Raw genomic sequence first — 22,276 nt, forward strand, 5'->3', positions numbered from 1 at the left:
TGGATTACATTGATGATTTCTGAATATTAAGCCTTGAATTCCTGGGCTAAACCCTCTTGATTATTCTTTTGATATATTGCTATATGCTATTTGCTAATATTATGTTAAGGGTTTTTGCATCCATTTTCATGAGGAATATTGGTTAGTGGTTTTCTTTCTTTGTGCTGTCTTTGTCTGGTTTTGGTAAGAGTAAATACTATCTTCAAAAATGAATTGAGAAGCATTCTTTCCTCTGCTATTTCTGGAAAATTAGTGTTAGTTTTTCCTTAAACATTTAGTACAATTCTTTAGTGAAGCCAACTGCACGTGGGGATTTTTGAACTAATTCAACTCCTTATTACAAGGAAATATCCCCTATATGTGATTATTATTCTGGTGTTGTGCTATATCTCCACAGAGTTATTGGACAGGTTTCTTTAGAGTTGAGTCATCCCAATCTATGCGACAAGGCTTGGTACTTAGGGAAAAAGCAAACCTGCTGTTTGAGAGCTCTAACAGTTTTTGAATTTCTGCTGCAAAACTGCTGAAATCCTGAGGAAATTCCGCTTTTGCCAGAAGCCTTGCATTCCCACCACCTTCATCCACATTCAAGTTATCTTGTTGCCTGTTTCTACAAGAAGTGAATGAAATGCTGAAAATGGAAGTTGCATGAGGATAAAAAGAGAATCGACAAATATTCCCTGGGCATTTGGAACATACAAGGCATTGTGATTGCTGCTCTGTGTGATCCCAGAAAGAAAAATATGTGACTGGAATTAGAAATTAAAATTAAATGCCATGTGAGAAGATGATCCAGAGTCACACCTGCTTCACATAGTTTATTTAAAATGATAACAAAGTATCTATTGTGGAATAAAGGGAATGCCATGTAGTATGACATACATATTCGACATATCATTCAGATCTTAATGAATTGTTCATTTCACTTCACACAGTGAAAGAGCAATGCCAAATTGAATATTACATATTATGTAGCACCCAGGTGGGAAAGACACTTGCTCTATTATAAATTCATGGCAAGAACTAAATTAAGGACACTACGACTAACAAAAAGCTAATCTTGTACCACATTCAAAATAGCTCAGTATTGTTGAAAATAAAAGGAAATAAAAGTCTTGGGTTGAGTTTAAGATATGTTTCTTAGAGCTTAACTGACTTCTCAAGAGACAGAGGGAAACAATGAGTTTGGGAAATTGAAACGAAAGTTCCATCCATCTACGATTATGATGTATTGTTTAAAAAAATTTTATATAGATTTGATTTAGTTTTGATTTGATTTGACATGTTATAGATTTTTTGACATTTTTATAGATTTTAGTTTTGATTTGATTTGACGTGTTACCTGTGCCTCAAGTTTTCAGTCTTTGTCCAAATTTTGTTAAAAGGCGTTCCTTGTGAAGAAGCCATTGTAACTTTCAGAATGGCTCTGCTTTGCTCTGCCTGCTACGTGTCATCTATTGCTTAGTAAAGAATGGCTTACCAGAAACACCATGCCCTACGAGCTTGTAAAACAATTTGTGAATCAGGGACATGTTATAGAGCTGACATCAGAGAGGGAATTTAGAAAAGGGAAGCACTGAAAAAGAGCCCAGGTTACCAAGGCCAGCTTCTTAGCCACTAGATAAACTCAGTGCCTTAAGACAATGTGAATTAGAGGCGCCACGAAGCACAGCTTTTCCAATGGCACTGGGTGAAAATCGATTCCAGTTTACAAGTACTGATATGTATAATATAAATAAAAACAGGTAATTTTAAGTAAAATAATGTGACACTTTTGTTTTCTTAGTGCTCTCTCCTGTAAATCTGCGGTGTCTCATCAAAGAGGATTTAAGCACAAAGAAGTCTGGATAATCGTATAAAGATATAACCAAGACTAAAAGCACTGAGTGTAGGAACATGGGGAGTGGCTGATGCAGGCACGACCGAATGTGCAAGAGGGGCTCCCACCCAACAAGGATGCGCTGGGCGCTGCCACGTGCCAGGAGTTCTGCTGAGACAGATATGGGGGCGCTTCCAGCAGGCGGCTCGCATTCTCCCAGAAAAGACGGATTGGCAAGCAAGCAGGGGATGAAGCATTTGTTCCAGGAGGACAAAGAAGGAGGCAATGACCTCTGCCTGGGGGCGGAAGTGGGGGTCAGGGAAGCTACATGAAGGGGACTAAAGCTCTCCATCCACCTTGGGGACCATGTCATGGTGTCTGCTCTACCCCAGGCTGTAGTCTAAGTGCTGGGGACCCCGCTGTGTCCCTAGATCCACCTTCCAGTGCTGAGACACTTCACATAGCCCTGTTTTCAGATGAGATACTGCAGCTTAGAAAGTTGTCAGCATGTCCATATTATATTGCTATTAACTGACACAGCTGGAATGCAAACCAGGATTTTAAAAATTTCTGAAGCCCCTCGCCACTACACAGACTGCTCTCCACCCATGGAGAGCCGAGGGTCATGTGAAGCCTGATCAGATGTGTGTTTTAGACGAGGTGGAAGGAGAGAAGACAGACATGGATACTAGTTAGGGAGATCATTGGGGGAAAAGGATGGACATTATGGATGCCGCTATATTTCAAGTTCTTATTGAAAACATGAAACTTAGCATAGAGTTTGTAAGAAAAAGTAATGATATTGATTAAATCAAATGGATTTTAACTCATGAATAGTGTATGGAAAGGAAGGCTCCAGGATGCGAAGGACAAAGTTACTCCAGAGTATGCCTTCTGTCTGTCTCACCTGGGGGGCTGGGACTGCAACGTCATTTGGGGAATTTAATTACTCAGGGATCTGTTGAGTGTTTACTCAGTGAAATGGATACATCCAGGCACAAGCCACTGCTCCTGTTTTCAGAAGCTTCCAAGTAGATGGAGAGGAGACACTGTAGGGAAGTAACTATCAGCGAGCATCTAGGTGTCACAAGAGAGGTCCTGAGAGATTTCAAAGGAGTAAGATGGACGTTTCTCAGTTTTCTAACATCAAACATATTCCATGTTGGTCGCAAATTAAACCTTTCTTGCAATAACTTATACATGAATTAAAATCAACTTAACTTGGGAATTCCCTGGCAGTCCAGTGGTTAGGATTGGGTACTTTCACTGCCGTGGGCCCGGGTTCAATACCTGGTCAGGGAACTAAGATCCCTCATGCTGCACAGCACGGCCAAAAGAAATCAACTTAACTTGATAAACATGATTACCTTTCTTACAAACAATAAGCTGAGTTTCACGTTTTCCAAAAGAATTTGACTCTGCTGTTCTGCCACGGGCCCACGATGCCGCAGTACCAGACCCGGGAGAGTTCAGTCACGCAGCAGAGAAAGTCTGCCTCGCAGACCCTGTGAAGGCATGTGTGGGTCTCAAATATAGGAATTCTGATGGGAGTCTGTGTATTAAGGTAACAGATGACTTAGTTTGTTTGGTGTATAGAACTGACCAAGCTCAAGATGTAAAGAAGGTTGAGAAATCCCACAGTCAACTAATGAGACTTATGGTGGCCAAGGAATCCCGCAGCGTTGCCATGGAAACGGACTGAATGGTTTGAAATGAAGACTGTCTTGTTCTTAGGCAGTAAATACCTTTTAAATTTGAGAAAAGTGTTGGGACAGAAAATACTTCATGTAACTAAGTGGGCTGTTCAGAAGCCAACAGATCATTTTTTGTACTTTGTTTCTTAGTGTTTATTTAGAGAGCTAGGAATGTAAATGCTTTCAATTAGAAAGCCTTTATTTATTTTTGGAAATGCAACAAGGAATGCCTCTATCTTGGAAACTTTTTGCAGATTGTTTGATGTTAGGCAAAATAAAGAATTACTCTCTGGTAAGTGTGCATCAGTAATTTGAAAATGAGATCTCAAGAAAAGCCAATTCTTCCTTAAATTTAGTTAATCTGTCTTTAAAAGAAAATTAAATGTAGCCATTTTGCTGGATTGATATATTTCTTCTGGAGCATAAATTTTGTGCTGTTGATGACCAGCAAATATAAAAGACGGCAACTGGAATTAACCGTGCACATCAGTACAGCTGATTATATACAGTAGTGTAGTCTCAATTATATCTAAAGATAACTAAAAACAAGTATGCTTTACCTTAAACTTTACAAATCTAAACTATACATTTTTGTTTTGTTTTGTTGCTTTTTTTAACATCTTTATTGGAGTGTAATTGCTTTACGATGGTGTGTTAGTTTCTGCTTTATAACAAAGTGAATCAGCTACACATATACATATATCCCCATATCCCCTCCCTCTTGCGTCTCCCTCTCACCCCTCTAGGTGGTCACCAAGCACCGAGCTGATCTCCCTATGCCATGCGGCTGCTTCCCACTAGCTATCTACTTTACGTTTGGTAGTGTATATATGTCCATACCACTCTCTCACTTCGTCCCAGCTTACCCTTCCCCCTCCCCGTGTCCTCAAGCCCATTCTCTACGTCTGCGTCTTTGTTCCTGTCCTGCCCCTAGGTTCTTCAGAACCAATTTTTTTTTGGGGGGGGGGGATTCCATAAACTATATTTTTAAATATAAGGGATTCATAGTATCATTAACCTGTTCAGCAACGACTTACTTTGACTCTAATTTTCAGCGCTCAGAAACATCTGCCGATACTTTAAATGCCTGAACAGAACGCTCACTGATGGACTGAAACCACCATATTACAGAAATATTTGCCGCGTATTTGCCGTCCACATCTTCTCAGAAGGGCTCAGGAGTCTTTGAACTGTTAAATTTTTGCATACCTCTGTGACACCTCAACCCATTTCTCTCATTACTTAGCCAACGTGTTAAGCATGACAGTCACAGCTGTTCTCCATTAAACCAAAAGTATGATGTTATTTGATATTTATATTATATTTGTAACGTGAATTTTACCACCTAAATACAATGTTCACATGTTGATTCCTACATTAAAATATTTTTTGTTAGGGAAAAAAAAAGGAATTTGAAAAACAGCGACATACATATATATGTATATATACTAAGGGATCTACAGGTACCTACTTTTACACTGTTACCTCAACCTACTGTCTTATCAACAATCAATAAATATTTGCATTTCTGGGTGAGGGACAAAAGAAACAGAAGTGAAAACCAAAAGAATACAGCTAAAAACTAAGTCTCAATCATGTAATGAAACTCAGTTTTTCTATTTCTGAACAGTATATAATTTTTGTCAATAAATATTTATGTAGAACTTTCTAAGTTGAGGTATTAGACTAAGCACTGCAGGGGAAATAAAAATGAATGAGGCGTGGTTCCTGATTTTGAAGAGTTGGCCAGTGGGTAAACACAGCATTTCCAGTGAAGCCCAATAACCCCCCTTCTAAACCTCATGTAAAAAGGAAAAAAATACAGAGAAAAGGTGCTGCCGGCCATCTCTCATTATCTACTTTCTCTCGTGTATTTTTTAGAAAGATAGAACTTGAGGATTTATTTCAAAGCACCAATAGAATATGAAGGTCATTTACATAAAAGCCACAGCAAAGAGTGGCCTCTGTCAGGTGACAGGCACACAGGGAAGCACCCTGCATAGCACCCAGCGCTGTCCCGTCACAGAATGAGCGCTGGGGGTCCTTCTGTGGCGGGGAACTCAGGCTAGCAACTCTATAGGACCAGCTCACTTAATGTGACAGCTGAAATGTTTTATTCCTGACGTCTACTTTTTTAATTCACCTTGGCATTTATCCCTAATTATTACTGAAGAGGCAAAGCATCCTTGATTGCTGTTGGCTTTTACATAAACAACATCTGAATTTAAACCGTATGTTAATTTGGTAGACGCTTTGGTCTTATATACATGCATATATATCTTATATACATATGTATACATCTGTGTGTGTGCATGTATATATATATATACATACACACACACACACCCGCACAAGTGTTCAAACTCTGTTCTTAGGCTTAATATGAAACTTCAATTTGAAACTTTACAACACATTGTGTTGGCATATTATTAACCCTCTTGTTAACTTGAGAAAACTAAAGCACAGAGGGGTTACATTCCCTTCTCCAAAGTACTACAGCTTTTTAATAGAAGAGCCAGGATTTGAATCCAGTCAGACTGACTCAAAAGTCCAACCTCTTAACCACTACACCACAGCACAGAATGAGGATAACAGAAATAACAAGATTAACGCCTAGATCTCTGGTGTGTGCAACGTGGGAATAATGGTACTGTTATCTGTTAACTGAATGAATGAATGAATGGATGAATGAATGAATGGGTCTAGAGTGGGAGATTAAAAAGAGATCACTTGAATTCAGGTTGCCTCAAAAGTGTCGTCAAATATCAGGTCTACGTATGACGTGAGGGGCACGAGATACAGCAGACAGAGTGTTTCAAGACACCAGTAGGAGGTGTGGATGGAGACACAGCAGCCGGGCTCATCTTTGGGAGGAGGATGCCGTGCGTGAGCCTGGGTACCTTCCCCCAGCCCCCCGGCGCAGCCTCGCTGACCCCCAGCCTTCGCTCTGTGGATGGAGCCCTAGGTCCTTCCCGGGTCAAAGTCCTCCCCGTACACACCTGTTTACCTTTCCATCCTGACTTCTCTGAGATGCACCATTCACAGCCATGATCCAGCTCCATCTTCATTTGATCTCAGCTGAGTACAAATGCCATGGGTGTCAGGTCACCTTCTCTAGGGAGCCTTTCCTGAACTGCCAAGGCTGGGCCAGGTGGGACTTCATCACACCTCCTCAGCACCCTCTGCTTACACCTGTCCCACCACCCGCTGTGGGCCAAGAAGATATGGAAGAGGAGGGCTCTGATCTACCTAAGTGTAACCTTACCACATCGCACAGCGTCTGCACGGCACACACTTGATGGGGTTCAGGGCAGGCCGCCCCCAAATATGCCCTTTGGCATATTGATTATTTTGAATTAAAGCTACTTGAGAAACAGCCAGTGCAAGAAGGACACCGTGACTCTCCTTCGTCCCCCTGAAAGCAGGAGATAAATCTCTCATGTGAAGATGCTCTCCCTGTACCAGGAGGGTGTAAGGCATCCTATCACCAGAGGCAGGGAACTCAGGGCCCAGAGGCTGTACAAACAGACCCTGTGAATTCTTTATGAATTTGCTCCCCAAGCCCAACCCCCTCTGTTTTGCCAGTTCTTCATAAATGTATTGTTTCTTTGTCTAAGTATAAAAGCTGCCTGCTTTGGTCACTTTTTTGAGCCCCTTATCTTTGAGGCTCCCGTACATACAAAATTAAATCAGTTCCTGTTAACCTGTCTTACGTTAATTTACAGGCCAGCCAAAGAACCTAGAGGAAAAGAAAGAAAAAGATTTTCCCCTACACACTCAACAAATATTTAAATGAATGAATGAATGAAATCAAAGAGCCCAAATCATTATTTTTAGATAACCAGTTTTTTGTTATTTTCTGAGTTTAAGAGTATGATGTCAGGAATCAACTATCGGGGTTTGTATCCTGTCTTCCACATTTAAAATATATTACATTGGAGAAGCCATTTAAACTTTTTTGACTCTGTCCCCTCATTTGTAAATGAGGAGGATAATATCATCTATTTCATGGAGTTGTTGAGAGTATTAAAGGAGTTAATGCGAGTAAAGCACTTTGCAAGAATGCCCTACACAGAGTAAGCTTAAATGTGGCTCTTAGTTTTGGAATAAACTTTAGAGAACAAGATAACTGACTTACTTAGTTCATAAGTAACTTTTGCATAATGCCATAGTTATAAATATATTCTTATGTTCATAACCCACAACTGCCATTCAAACCAGGCTGTTGAATGAATTAGAACTTAAGATGCGAGGTAATTCCAAGTGAGTTTAAAAAACATTTTTCCCCAAAACAATTGGGTGTATGCGTTTTAGGATTTTTTTTAAAAATTCACATTTCGTTATAGTGAAAAATAGCACGGAAAAATTTGCAGAGCTTTTTGAAGTGCAGCAATTTGCTGTTTAAAATTAAACCAGTAGAAACCAAATTAAATCGGGCTTGATGGCGTGTGCTGAAAAAAGGAAAGTTTAGTTCAGTGCGTGTGTAAGTTTCAACCATGTCCCAAAGAGTCACATCAAAACTCAGTCCACATCCGGTCTGGCCCAGAGATGGACATATGTAAGTAGATATTTCAGGACAAAGGTTATGGACACTAATGATTAATTTAATGAAATCAGAAGATTCTGAAAACAGCGGGTTGCTTTAGGAATATGTCTGGATGTTCCGATCGTTGGAGTGGATTGACATCCCTTCATGGGGATACAAGTTCATGGTGGGAAGGCTGAGCTTCAGTAGCTCACACGTTTTTCCATGAATTGATCAAAACTCTGCAACTATGCAGTGTCCCAACACTGCATCCCACATGTTAAAAATATACCAATAATGACAGACTTTAAAAATTGACAAAAATATACGACACTTTCTGATTTTATCTTCAACACTTGTTTCTTACATTTTAGCACCTCTCATTTGTTTGAATGGAAAAAAGTACAAATAACAATTTAAAGAAAAACTAAAAATGACAATTTTGGGGGGTGTTTGAGAACAAGATTATCTAATGCTGTGGCTTTATGTTGTGTATATATGATATAATAGCAAAATGTAATTCCTACTTCCTATGAAGCAATGAAGTATATAAACATTTCCTATCTTTAGATGATGTTTCATCTGAACTAGTGAGAAATACTGAACTTCCTCCATGATTGTTTTGAAGTGAAGGGTTCACAGCAGGAAACCATTGATATTTCTTCACACTCTTACTGGCATTTCATTTTCTTTCTACTTTACAATTGTGTTAGTTATCTATTGCAGTGTAACAAGTTACACAAACAAAGTGGCTTAGAAGAATACAAATGCATCCTCATGGATGGAATTGTGTCCCCCTAAATTCATATGCTGAAGTCCTAACCCCAGGACCTCAGGATGTAACCTTATTTGGAAATAGGGTCATTGCAGATGTGATTAATTAAGAAGAGGTCACACTGGGGTGAGGGGTTCCTAATCCACTGCAGCTGGTGTCCTTATAAACTGAGGGACCTTGGCCTCAGAGGCACAGGGGTAGAACATCATGTAAAGAACGAAGCAAAGACTGGGGTGATTCAGGAGAAGCTGAGGACGCCAACGGTGCCAGCAACCCCAGGAGCTGGGCGAGAGCAGGGGGCAGAGTCTCCCTGACAGCCTCAGTCGGCACCAACCCTGCAACACCCTGATCTCGGACTTCTGGCCTCCAGGACAATGGGATAAGGACTGTCTGCTATCTAAGCCACCCAGCCCGTAGGACGTCATTATGGCAGCCCTAGGAAACTAACACGTGGACGGTCTCTCAGTTTCATGGGTCAGAATCAGGCACCGGTGAGCTGGGTCCTCTGCTCTGAGTCTCGTCAGGCTGCAACCAAGAAGTCAGCTGGGCTGCATTCTCGCCTGGAGACTTACTGGGAAGGAATCGCTTCCCAGCTCATTCAGGTTGTGGGCGGAACTCGTCTGCCCCGAGTATATGACTGAGGGCCACCTGTAGGGCCCAGAGGCCACCGGCATTCCCCACCACGTGGCCCTCTGCACTGACAGTCCACAGCATGGCTGTCTGCCTCCTCAACACCAGTGGGGGAAGTCCTCTCACTCTGGTTAGATGGAGCTTTATGTGATATCATGTAATCACAGGGGTGACTTGCCATCCCCTTTGCCATATTCTATCGGTTAGAAGCAGGACCAAGTTCTGTCTACACTGAGGGCGGGAATGCAGAAGTGTGTGACTCGCTGGGACCACCTGAGGGCCCGTCTCTGCCCCAACACGCATTCACCCCGTGCACCGCACTCGACTTCTTTACATGAGTCAAGAGGACTTTTCTCACAATACAAAAAGACTGTACTGTTGGGCTTCCCTGGTGGCGCAGTGGTTGAGAACCTGCCTGCTAATGCAGGGGACACGGGTTTGAGCCCTGGTCCGGGAAGACCCCACATGCCGCGGAGCAACTAGGCCCGTGCGCCACAACTACCGAGCCTGCGCATCTGGAGCCTGTGCTCTGCAACAAGAGAGGCCGCGACAGTGAGAGGCCCGCGCACCGCAATGAAGAGCGGCCCCCGCTCGCCGCAACTAGAGAAAGCCTGTGCACAGCAACGAAGACCCAACGCAGCGGAAAAAAAAAAAAAATACTGTACTGTCAATACGTAACACACCACAAATTCTATCCTTTTCCTGTAATTATAGCTCTTTAAAAATTACAAAGTCATTATTACCAATTTTGGAGGGAGTATTTAAAAATTAATAAAAGCTCTTTGTATCAACCTTAGAAAATAAGGTACAAAGAAGAAAACAACTAAAAAGCATTCATAATCCTCAGTCTCAAGGAAGATAATTGCTGCAAATGTCTTCAATTCATAAATTTTAAAATCTGATACATACATTTTGATACATAATGTTATCATTACCATTTTTTGGAATATTCCACTTAACTTCCATTAACCTTCTTGACAAAATATTTATTTGCTCAAATGATTTTAAAATTTCTAAAGAAGAATTTTATTTTCAGTTGAATCATTTAATTTTAGATTAGTTGAATTGAAGAGTATTGCCCATGTGAAGTTTGTTCTTGAGAATTTTAGTTTTCCTTGTGATATAGCATATAATCAACTTTTGAAAAGTCTCCAGGAATATTTGAAGGTAAAATGAATTTTAGTTTCCAGGGTACAAAGGTGGATACATCTCTCATAAATTGATCTCATTAATAGTGCTCAAATACACTTCGGTTAAAGAGAGTTGAATAGGTGCTAAGCTATTTCAAAGGCAAGAGTTTCTAATTATAGTACATATAGATTACTAAATGAAAGTAGACTATCCTGTCTCAGTTAATGCCCGTCTTCCTTAAACTCAGCCTTCTTTAAAGTTGCTATTGTCACTCCTGTTTCTATCTCTTTGGAAGCCGGACTCACTTTTACCTATATTTTTATATTTGAGCATTCTCAATATTTAGCTTATGTATGTCTCTTGCAATGGTGTACAGTTGAAATTTGCTCTGGACACATCCATGAATTTTCTACTTTTAACAATTCCCTTAACGCATTGAAACTTCAGCTCTATCTGGGTTGTATTAGCTTTCTTTAATTTCACTTCTGGTTCACTGATGAATCAAAAACCTTCAGTTTCAACATTGTTCATGCTATTCTCCTTGGGATTTGCAGGGCATACATCCTGGTTTTACAGGTAAGTACCTTTATATTTCATGGGAGAATTTCTGAAATGAAATCTCACTGATTTTCAATATTAATACTTAATAATTCTAAATACTAAATAATAGTAAATGGGAAATGTCTGATGGAAAAACAAATTTGGGGGATTAAGAGACCATTTCTTAATTTAAACAACTTAATGAAACGTTGCTTATTAATAACCTAGGTCTGATATAAGAAGATGCTGTTCCCCTGGATGTCATAGATTATAATGCTGTATTTGGAAGATAACTTAATATCCTCAGAACTTATAAGAGGCTGTTTTCAAGCAAATGTTTTATGTTCTTTGTAAAGTGGGTATTATCAGCAGAATTTGATTCATTAACTGTATCACCTTTTGAACACACCATGTTTTGCACCATTTCAGGGCTGTTTAGTGCCCTTTCTCTTGCTATGAGGTTTGTTCTCACCTTGATTCCAACAAGCTTTTCATATAAGATATTCTATACTAGCAGATCCAAGGAGAGCAGGAGGTGTCCTTACAGTGTTCTATTAAAAGCAGCAACAGGACTTCCCTGGTGGCACAGTGGTTAAGAATCCGCCTGCCAATGCAGGGGACACAGGTTTGATCCCTGGTCCGGGAAGATCCCACATGCCACGGAGCAACTAACTCCGTGCGCCACGACTACTGAGCCTGTGCTCTAGAGCCCGCGAGCCACAACTACTGAGCCCACGAGCCACAACTACGGAAGCCCGCACACCTAGAGCCCGTGCTCTGCAACAAGAGAAGCCACTGCTTGCCGCAACTAGAGAGAGCCCATGTGCAGCAACGAAGACCCAACGCAGCCATAAATAAATAGATAATTTTTTAAAAAATAGCGACAACTTTCAAAGACAAACCTGAGAACACTCTTGCAATTAAATTGTTTCATTAAAAGCTTTATAAGAATTGCTAAAATCTTACTTCTTTAGCAATACTTGGAAGCCTTTTTATAAGTGAAACATGAAACAGCCATAGCATCATGAAGTATTATGGTAATAAGATTAGTCTCTTATTTCTTAAGAAATTAAACTTTCATTAGCTTATAAACATAAGAACAATTTATTTGAACTAAAGTCATGAGTAAACATATTTACGTTTGTACATAAAATATACTGTATTTAAAATTACTTGATGTTTTAAAGACAGAGCTGAATGTGAAGTATGTAGCTAGAAATTCCAAGACCAGATAGTTCCATAAATCCCAGTAGAAAATATGCATCTGCTGGCTCTTTGTGAAACTGTTTTGTTCGAAGGAAGTTTTATTTCATCACGTGGCATGGTGTCTTAGCACATCATTCGTCTTGCCTTGGGAATGTACCACCTGCATTAGGTGTTATTTCTTGTTTCCAGAATGAGTGGGGAGCAAATCGTTTTCTGTTTGATACTCAAGGGATTTTATCAGTAGAGTTTGATTTATTTGATTTACGGCACAAACAAATGTGCCAATTATAGAGTTTGCTGAAATAAGTAGATGGGTAATAAGGACTTGTGAATACTATTTAATTGCATCTGTAATCCTACAACATTATGCAAAGACCCTTGTCAATTGATTAGATGAAACTGAAAATTACTTTAAATTGATGATAAAATGTCAAGTGTTGCATTTACAGTTTGTTAGCGTAGGATTCCAAGTAGGAAGGTCAGCCAGCTGAAGAAGAGTTCCCATATTTACGTGGAGGAACTTGTAGAAAGTGGAAAAAAGAGTAGCTACGAGATTCACGGCAGGATAAGGAGAAACAAAAACAAAAACTGTACTTGGACTTGGGTCGTCTGAGTTCCGTCCGGGGCTCTGCTAATCGGCTGAGGGTAAGTTACTAAGACCTTTCCAACTTTTGCCTCCTAATCTTCAAATGGAGTGTTTTGTTCCATTTTTTAGTCAAACGATCTCTCAGGACATCCCTAGCTCTGAAAACCTATAACTAAGAGAACTAAGGGAAGAAAAGAACCTAGAAACATAATGTGAAATGCTTTATAGTTTATAAGTTAAATGATGTAAGATATTAAATCTCAATGAAGATTTGAGAAATTTTTCATTATCTTACATACTGGTAAAATAAGATTCCTAGCTTTCTTATTATTTTCATTGGTTCTGTCATTTGCTAATCTTGATTGCTGTGATCTTTTGATAATTATAAGTTTACATTTCCTTTGTGAGGGTCCTATGTTCCCTTTACTTTAAAAGCAAATCAAATCAGTCATTACTTTGAACGCTTGTAACTTATAACTTCAACAGTGCAGGCTCTATCTTAGACCCCTAATTTCTCCTCATGCTTTGCTCCGTATTTTCAGTGAGAACCTACTGTTTTCCACCACGTACCTATGGCACTTCTACTACGTGGATGATGTACAATTACTATGGCATTATTACTACTAGAATTACTACTTTTCTGCTGGTTGAAATAAGAGTAACTCCAGGTCAAGCAGTTGACTCATCTATAATTACCCCTGCAAGCTAGCTTAGTGCTGAAATATGCTTTGAGTCACCCTGTTGGTTGTTTTGACACAATACAGACACATGTCAATTGAACAGCATTTTCTCATGTCCTCAGAAAAATAGAAACCTCATGGACAATAGGTTAAATAATCTTTCACCAGAATCTTCCATGATTCGAATTAGAATATTGTTTCTTATCCTTACCAGAATTCACCATTCCAGAGTGTTATATTAAAAGACTAACTCATGAATGTCCCAATTTTCTCCTGTATAACTTGCACCAGTGGCCTGCACCTACCTCATGGCAGTTTGTATCCACAACCAGCAGATGGCTCCCAGCTCACCTCGACTGTTCTTCCTTGTCCTCTGGTACCACTGGGAGCAGTGCCAGTGCAAATCACAGGCTTCCCAGCCCAGAATGACTTCTAGTGCCCTGCTGGGTGGCGCGACAAAAAATTCAACACAGAGCATCTAGAATTAGTCCCTGAAGGAGGTCATCCTAGTATATGGCACCCAATTTGTCTTTAGATACATGTGACCATACTAGTTCACACATATTTGGATGGCCCAGAGGGGAGACAGCAGACATTTTTAAAGCGTGTGTCAAAATACAGAGGCCCAGGGCTTCCCTGGTGGCGGTTGAGAGTCCGCCTGCCGATGCAGCGGACGCGGGTTCGTGCCCCGGTCCGGGAAGATCCCACATGTCGCGGAGCAGCTGGGCCCATGAGCCATGTCTGCTGAGCCTGCGTGTCCGGAGCCTGTGCTCTGCAACGGGAGAGACCGCGACAGTGAGAGGACCGCGTACCACACACACACAAAAAAAATACAGAGGCCCAGCAAAACAAATAAACCCACAAGGCAAAAGCAAGAAGTTGGCAATGCCAAAATAGAACACATGGGATGCCTAAGGGTTCCCTGAATTTGGGGAAGTTAGTGGTGTGGTTTTTGTTTTTAACCGAGAGCCTGTGGATCCGCCCTTGGTTAGGAAGGGAATATACCTAGTCGGACAATAGTCCACTGTCTACAACATACCTCGTCACTTCTGGACAGCACACTTCAATCAAGATTTTGATAAACTGCAATGTTTTGAGAGACTAACCAACATGCAAAATCAGAACTGAAGCAAGTCTAAAAAAATGGGGCGTTTGAGGGCTGGAAGTCTATTTAGTGAAAATGAAGACTTACTGGAGCAAAGATCCATCTTCAAAGAATAGATGTCATGTCCCATGTTTCTCCACATGGAAACAAAATGACCAAACAGAAACCTCTCATGGTAAGTTTGGTCTCTGGGCAATATTAAAAATAAACCTAATAACTTGTTTTGAAAGGAAATAGACTCTTAGGAAACACAGGCTCGGAGCCCATGGGATTTACATCTTCGCAGATGTCAGGACAAGAGGGAGGATGGATGAGCCCACAGTCAGTGTGTTTGCTTTTTCTCTGGGGTAACCCCTGAGGTTCTGTATAAGAGCAATTTTAATCTTAAAATTAAAACCTGTGCTTTATAACTCAAGTCCAGGTCCTACCTTAGCCTCGGAGCAAAACTGGCTTTCTCACCGCTTGCCTCGGCATATTTTTAGCGCAGGCCACAGTGCACAGGAAATGATTAAACAGGAACCTCTGTGACCTGCAACAGCCAGCCTGCCACTTAAGCCTGTCGTCCCACGGGAAAGCTCCGGTGCCCAGGTTTTCCCCAAGGAGCTCAGACCTTCATCAGAAGGCAGCTCATCTAACAGCAATAAGAGAGGTCTCTGCCCGACAGGTAGATCGCTCACCACAGGACCCTAGGATCTGAAGGCATGGACGTGGCCTCACGGGTTCCAGCATCTGGAGGACAGTCCTCCCCTCAGCTCCCAGGCCCACAGGGACCTGCAGGCCCGTGGGTGCCAGTGTAGGCGGACAGGGCTGTGCTGAAGCCCTGGGGACGAAACAGCCGAGAATCATCCCGAAGGACTGCAGCCCCAGGGAACCACGCCCCACCTGGCCAAGGGCTCAGGGCAGCTCAGCTCTGGAAGGATCCCAGGCCAGGTGTCTGGTCTCAGAAGGTGAAGGACCTGGGTAGGCGGGCTGCCTTCCCGCCCCAGCCTGGGAGGGGCTGACGTCACAGCCCAATCCCTCACCTTCTGCCAGGCTTCAGCCCCAGAGGCACCTCAACAAGCTGGCCTGAACCCCATGATCCAAGAAAGGAAGAGCATCCAGTTCAGGAGCCCGAGAGCCAGGGAGAGAGGACACCCCATGGGGTGGAAGAGACACAGATGAGAATACAAGGATTTAGCATTGCAAATGCTGCAGAAAAAAACTTTTCAAAGCTTTAAGAGATGATGCTGGAACTAAGAAGCTAAACGGATTAATTAAAAAAGAAGATATTCCCTGCAGAGACTGAAATTAGTGAATCTGATACGCGTGGTCATGTGCGAAAATAAATCAGAACATTTAGCAAAAACATAAAAGAGGTGGAACTATGAGGATAAAGCAAAGAGACTGGGAGGGTAGATCCTGCAGGCCTAACTCCCAGGGACATTTCAAAAGGGAAAAAAATGATATTACACAGGGCTTCCCTGGTGGCGCAGTGGTTGAGAGTCTGCATGCCGATGCAGGGGACACGGGTTCGTGCCCCGGTCCGGGAAGATCCCACATGCCGCGGAGCGGCTGGGCCCGTGAGCCATGGCCGCTGAGCCTGCACGTCCGGCGCCTGTGCTCCGCAACGGGAGAGGCCACAACAGTGAGAGGCCCGCGTACAGAAAATAAATAAATAAATAAATAAATAAAGAATTATATTACACAATATTTAAGGACTATAGAATAATCAAGGAAATACGAAATTCAAATTTCCCTTTGTCGAATAAAAATGTATATCTGAATTGAAATTGCTCACTAAGTTTGAGACTGGGTTAGTAATAAAAGTTGCATTTAGGCATATTGTGATCTAATTCTGAAACCCTGAGGAAAAAAAGGATAAAAGGATCTAATATAATCATTGTACTAAAGAATTTGAAAAACCGATATAAACAGGAAAAAACTGATATCTTAACTTCCAACTGCAATATAAGAAGGTAAAAATCAATGAGGGTAAAAAAAGACCACAATTCAGGAATGCTATACAAAGTAAGACAGCCTTCACTTTTCAGAGAGAAAAAGATATTTGAGGGTAAAACATAACTCAGAACATTTTACACAAGTACCCCAAGTGCGAAAGAGCATTACTTGAAAAAAAATTAAAACTGTCTGGGTTTTTCAACCTTGGGAATCTGACGGCCGCTCACGTAATCCCACGGGGACTCTGCCTTCACACACACACCAGCCTGGACTTGCTGAATGCTGTCACCACTGTCACAGAGCACACAGCCCAGCGACGCCTGTCTCAGCTAAGCTAGCTGCATAGGGCTGAAAACTCTGGGATTTGGGTACCAGAACCTGGTGGTGAGCAAAGAAAGGTGCGTGTGACAGTCGGTCCTGGGCTAAGCCTAACACAGGTAACCAAAGGGAAGCAGCTGGGAAGGCGTCCAGCTAAGGAGGCTCTGAATTGCCACCAATAAGTTCTTAAACCCCATGCCTTTGAACTATCCCTTTCTATTCAAGTTTTACAAAATGATTCAAGGTATAGTTCTGTCAAGTTTTTTTTTTAAGCACATCTTTTCGTCTAAAACTCCATGCATTGGCCTTAGGAATTGCACGATTTAATATCGACATGTTTGCCTAAAAGGGATATATTGCTTTTAATTATTAATATATACTAGCTGATTATCTCTTGACTGATTAAAACAAACACATGCATTTTTAAATGAAAGGATACCGTTTCAAAACACTATTAAAGGGAGCGCCTGTGTTCATTGTTTCAAGAAGTAACTGAGTACCGCATGCCAAGCACTTTTCTCCTGCTGGGTACACCACAGCAGACTAAGATGGGACACGGGAGAATTGGTGCCACCGACACGGTCTTATGAGCGGAGCAGTGTCCCCCCTCAGATTCACATGTTGACGTCCTAACCCCCAGTACCTCGGAATGAGGCTGCATTTGGAGACGGGGCCTTTAAAGGGTAGTTAAGTAAAAAAGAAAGGTCATTAGGATGGACCCGAATCCAACATGACTAGTGTTCTTATAAGGAAAGGAAAAGTGGACACAGGCTAGAAGGTAGACCACGTGAAGACACAAGGAGAGGACGGCTGCCCACCAGGCAAGGAGAGAGCCCTCAGCAGAAACTGGCTCTCCCAACACCTTGATCTAGGGCTTCCAGACTGCAGAACTGTAGGGCACTGAATTATCTTATTTAAGCCATGCGGTCTGTGGTATGCTGACATGCAGCCCTAGCAAACTAATACACATGCGGAAGACAGCTTACTCAAAAAACCAAAGCTATCTATTTTACATTTGGTAGTGTATACATGTCCATGCCACTCTCTCACTTCGTCCCAGCTTGTCCTGACCACTTAGAGGGGTGGGATAGGGAGGGTGGGAGGGAGACGCAAGAGGGAGGGGATATGGGGATATATGTATACGTATAGCTGACTCACTTTGTTATAAAGCAGAAACTAACACACCATTGTAAAGCAATTATACTCCAATAAGGATGTTAAAAAAAAAAAAAAACCAAAGCTTTCCCAAATTTGTTTAGATTTTGACTACATATATCCTTAAATTATTTCCAATTAAACATATTGGCCCCATTATGTGTTGCAATAAATCCAGGGTGCTAAAAATAATTTATAAGAATTAATGAACTATTATACTATTAATGTTTGCCAATGTACAATAAAAAGAGTTAACTCTTTTACTACTTTCTTTACAATATAATTCGTAAATGGAAGAGATTTGGACGAACAATTTTTAAGGAAAGAATAATTTCTAGTATAACGTTCATTAAAAACTAAGTTCTAGGCAGCGTTTTACGTCCTTTGTATGTATCACCTCTGCAATAACACAAAAGGCTTGTCAAACAGGCTCACAAGAGTCCTAGCTCTTGCTGAACTTTACTAATGATTCCAAAGCTGCAACATCGGTAACACATTTGGTCCAAGCGATACAAGAGTAACAGTAGGTTTCATGCCAAATCGGGGGCAGCTGCTCAATTTCTGAGTTTTCTTACTTTTTACACTTGGTCTGTCTGGCAACTGTAAAGAGGTCACACGACTAAATTACTCACCTGCCAGCTGAGTCCCATGATTCCATAAATTCAAGTTTATTTACAATAGACACTTCGGGCAAACCAAGAGATTCTGGGCAGAATTCCCAGTTGCCTTTCCACTAGGAAATGCCCTCAGCACACAGCTTTGCAAGGAGGTCCGGTCAAAGGTCTTCAGTGAAGACGTGGCGGGAGGGCTCCGCCCTGCCGTCGAGTCCTGCGCCCCCACGTCATGGCCAGTTGCCACGATCCACGAAAGCCACACGCTTTTGCTGTGCACACTTTGCAGATCAGGAAGCAGCTTTAGAGCAATACGCCTCCCAGAGGTAAACGGCTGTGAGTAGAGGTGCCTCGATTCAAACACATGGCAGTGAGTCTACACAGCCTCGTAACCACCGGCTTCCAACGCCTTCCTGGACAGTCTATTTCTTTTCTTCTTACAAAGATTTATAAGAATTTGCAAAAATGGATGCAATCTGGTATTATCAGTGGTGAGGAAAATTCTGTAACCAGATGCTATCTGTTATTTCTTGCATTCCATATATTTTATATAACAGAAAGTATGGAATCACACTATCGTGTTTTTCTACATATACTTTGGAGCAAAAAAAACCAATTTTGTTATCTTTGAGAAGTATAACAGATAAAGCTTCACCGGTCTCCATCTCTCAGCCGCTGAAGCTGGTAACAAGCAGGCACATCAGCCCTGGTCCCACCCCAGGACCAGGGCTCAGGTGCCCAACCAAAGGGCGGGCCAGAAGCCAGTGTCACGCGGGGTGCCGTACAGCCTGGGACAGACAGGAGGACATCACGCGCTACAGTCTGCAAGTGACAACGGCAGTGTGATTTATACAAATGACGGCAAAGCGTGATTTTATTTTATACACACAGAAAGGAAACGCAGACATGACTACTCTTCCCATTTCACAGGTAAAAGCACTGAGATGATGAAACAATTCAGGGATCACCCATCTGGCAGGGAGCAGAGCAGTGACCTAAGCAAGGGCATTTCAAGGGCCTTTCACAGCAAAATCGTGTTGTAGCCGCTGTGTTATTCTCTCTATAATTATCCTATAAGTGTATGGAATATAACTATATCTGTGTGTGTGGGTGTGTGTATATGTGTGTATGTGTGTGTACATATATCCAACCAATTCTTTCAGAAGCATTTAGAAAATAAATGAATTAAGCATTCAAAAATTTACATGTCAGTGTATAGGATAGGTATGAACAGCGTAAAAAAAAAACAGCGTAAAAAATAATGTGTAGAAATAATATTGAAACAGAGCAGGACCCTATGGTACTTAGCCCCCGCTTCCTCCACCTGCCTTTTGTCTGTAGAAAAACTGCAGCCAAAGAAGACGTTTAATCAGAGACGTCAGAAAATGCAGAAGCAAAGAAATGCAGCCAAACAGGACAAAAAAATAATAGTTTAGTTATTAAGCAAAGTCCAGGACCTTTAGTTCCTCAAGGGCTACAGATAATAATCTGACCTGTATCCCGTAAGGTGTCTTGCAGATACTGAAACCCTCACCAGGTGGAAGACCATGGATACCAAAATCCACGGATGCTCAAGTCCCTTATATAAAACGGAGTTGTATTTGCATGTAACTTATGTACATCTTCCTGTGTACTTTAAATCATGTCTAGATTACTTATAATTCCTATTACAATGTAAATGCTATGTAAATAGCTGTAAATATAATGTAAATGCTATGTAAATATAATGTAAATGCTATGTAAATAGTTGCTGGAGCATGGCAAATTCAAGTTTTTCTTTTTGAAATTTACTTGAATTTTTTTTTTTTTTTTTTGAGCTGTGGTTGATTGAATCCATGGATGTAGAACTGAGGGTGTGGAGGGTGACGGTACAACTTTGAATATAAATCACGATAGTTGCCAGCCTTGTCTTACTTATGTTTTTAAATGAAATGCTTTTAACATTTAATAGTTTGTAGTAGATTTTTTGAGATGCTCTTATTAAGTTAGGATACTCTATTTTTCCTAGAATGCTAAGAGCTTTTCTTAAATTCAAGAGTTGTTCCATTTTTCATGGAATGTTTTTTCTACCAATACTGAAATGATCATTTTTTTTCCTTTTTAATCTGATCATCACATAAATTTCATCAATACTTAAAAAATTTTGTACCAATTATATTACCAGAATGAAACTATTTGGGTCATATTTTATACATACATTGTTCAATTTGGATTTTCAATGCTTTGTTTAGAATTTTTATCTAAATTTATCTGAGTTATTATCTTACAAAAGTTCCTTTTTTCATACTGTCAGTTTTTTTAACGTCTAAATGTTGCTGTCCTCAGAAAGTAAGTTAGTGTTCTGTGTCCCCTCCTTTTATATTCCCAGAAAGACTCCACGGGACTTGGGACTGTCCAGATTATATTTATAAATCAAGTACTAGGTTTGATTTGAAGAACATACGTCCAAAATTTATTCTGAAAAACTTCCTTCCCCTTTGAAGTCATAACATCTGGACTGCTTTGCCAAAGCTTTGAGTTTCTCGTTATTGCTGTGTGCCCTACCCTGCACTTCCAACAAAATAAGTAAATAATGTATTATATTAAAAATAAGTTTTAATTATTGGTGTGAGCTGAACTGTGTCCTCAAGAAAGATCTGCTGAAGCCCTCACCCCGCACCTGTGCATGTGGTCTCATAATTTGGAAGTAGGGTCCTTGCAGATGTTATCAAGTTAAGATGATTCAGTAGGCTGGGCTCTAATCCAATACGACTGGTATCCTTATGAGAAGAGGGAAATGCAGACGCAGACGTGAAGCCGCACACAAGCCCCCGGGTCCTTGTCTTTTGAAGTAAAGGCTGACTAAGGAGTTAATGATGGGAAACGTGAAGATGTAGACACAAAGAAAGAGCTGTTGGGCTGGGGACCTGGTAACAGTTTAGACTATAATTCTGCCACATCGCAGAATCACCAAACTCCCAGTTCCCTGAAAGATACAGATAAAGGCCTGACACACATTCCTAAGTCGTTTGTACAGGACACAGATCCCCACCGGCTGAAAACTGCTGACCACAAGCGCACGGACCCCAGACTGGTTGAAAGCAGAAGGTTGATGATGCTTGAAACTTCACCTTGATGCCAACCATTCTGAAAACTGTCCATGAGCTGACCACGCCCTGCTCCCGTAAGATTCCTCACTACCCCGCAGGGCGGGGCACACGGTCTTGAGGGCACTAGCCTGCTGTGGGCCCCTTTGCCCAGCAAAGCAATAAAGCTGCTCTTTTCTACTGCACCCAAAACTCTGTCTCTGTTTCTGTTCAGTGAACAGAGACCGAGTTTCGGCAACAGACACACAGTGAGAACGCCACGGACGACAGAAGCAGATGGTGTGTGGCAGCCACAAGCCAAGAAAGGCCAAGGGTTGCTGGCAAACTGCCATAAACTAAGAGGTAAAGGATTCGCCCTTACGGGTTTCAGAGGGAGCGTGGTCCTGCTGACCCCTTGAATTCAGGCTTCTAGCCTCCAGAACTGCTAGACATTTCTGTTGTCTTCAGCCAGCCAGTCTGTGGCTCTTGTTAGGGCAG

General features: G+C 41.4%; 1 pseudogene; it reads left to right on the forward strand.

The window, feature by feature from the left end:
- The first annotated feature begins 3,261 nt into the window (after positions 1-3,261).
- On the forward strand, positions 3,262-3,521 carry LOC116742715 (annotated as a pseudogene).
- Positions 3,522-22,276: the final 18,755 nt, after the last annotated feature.

The sequence above is a fragment of the Phocoena sinus genome, chromosome 17 (assembly GCF_008692025.1).
Source record: "Phocoena sinus isolate mPhoSin1 chromosome 17, mPhoSin1.pri, whole genome shotgun sequence".
In the NCBI taxonomy this organism is placed as follows: domain Eukaryota; kingdom Metazoa; phylum Chordata; class Mammalia; order Artiodactyla; family Phocoenidae; genus Phocoena; species Phocoena sinus.